General features: G+C 45.3%; 1 non-coding gene across 1 annotated transcript; it reads left to right on the top strand.

Annotated features, from left to right (window-relative positions):
* The first annotated feature begins 677 nt into the window (after positions 1 to 677).
* On the top strand, positions 678 to 751 carry Trnat-ugu. Its single transcript has one exon. It is a non-coding gene; the product is annotated as a tRNA-Thr (tRNA).
* Positions 752 to 1,247: the final 496 nt, after the last annotated feature.

Here is a 1,247-nt window from a genome sequence, read left to right as displayed (position 1 = left end):
ATATGAAGCCAGTAACTGTTCTCGAAAGAACAGAATACTGTTGATGACCGTGCAGCTTTTTCCCTGGAATAAATGATGACTAAATGAAACCCTCAGCTGCCGACAGATGTTGTTGATATACCTCGATGTGGACAGCTGAAAACGTGTGCTCCGACCGGGACTCGAACCCTGGATCTCCTGCTTACATGGCAGACACTCTATCCATCTGAGCCATTGAGGACACAGATGAATAGCGCGACTGCAGGGACTTATCCCTTGCACGCTTCCCGTGAGACCCACATTCCCAACTGTCCACAATTCTACATATGTAATGTACCTTATAGACATTTGCCCTTTCACTCATTACTCGCGCACGCTTTGGCGATTCCCGTAAGAGTTTGGGAAACCTGTGCACATTCGCACAGACGAAGGTCAATGGCTGGGTAGCCTTTAACTATATATACTTACTGGCTTCATATATATAGTTAAAGGCTACCCAGCCATTGACCTTCGCCTGTGCGAGTGTGCACAGGTTGCCCAAACTCTTACGGGAATCGCCAAAGCGTGCGCGAGTAATGAGTGAATGGGCAAATGTCTATAAGGTACATTATTTGTGTAGAATTGTGGACAGTTGAGAAAGTGAGTCTCACGGGAAGCGTGCATGGCATAAGTCCCTGCAGTCACGCCATTCGTCTGTGTCCTCGATGGCTCAGATGGATAGAGCGTCTGCCATGTAAGCAGGAGATCCCGGGTTCGAGTCCCGGTCGGGGCACACAATTTCAGCTGTCCACATCGAGGTATATCAACAACACCTGTCGGCAGCTGAGGTTTTCAGTTAGTCATTAAATAACTAAAGAGAACTGCATTCATTAGCATTCAGTACGGTCTTGAGATCATAGAGCTTTTTCAATTGCTGAGATGAGTAATTTTCTGGGTAAAGGCAGTGCAATGTACACCATCAACAATTTACTTCGTATGACAACCATGTCTTTATTTGACAAAACTGTAATATAAGTCATACCATAGTTTGGATAACGTATATGTTGTGAGTACCTAAGCCTGACAGGCAGATAGCACTCTTTACTGCCGAGCCCCGGCACGTCACGCTCATAGCAACGATCCACAATGTAGTGTGAACATTTCACAATCATCCAAGCTCAATTTGTATCGATGGGCATCAGTGTTGAGCCACTGTTATTGTTAAGGGTGGCAGATTGTGGCAGATGTTTCATCCCCAAAATACATGGAAATTTACTTTCAACTACAAA

The sequence above is a fragment of the Schistocerca piceifrons genome, chromosome 1 (genome assembly GCF_021461385.2).
Source record: "Schistocerca piceifrons isolate TAMUIC-IGC-003096 chromosome 1, iqSchPice1.1, whole genome shotgun sequence".
Classification (NCBI taxonomy): domain Eukaryota; kingdom Metazoa; phylum Arthropoda; class Insecta; order Orthoptera; family Acrididae; genus Schistocerca; species Schistocerca piceifrons.
Note: the sequence above shows the minus strand (reverse complement) of the source record. Positions and strands in the feature narration are given on the sequence as shown.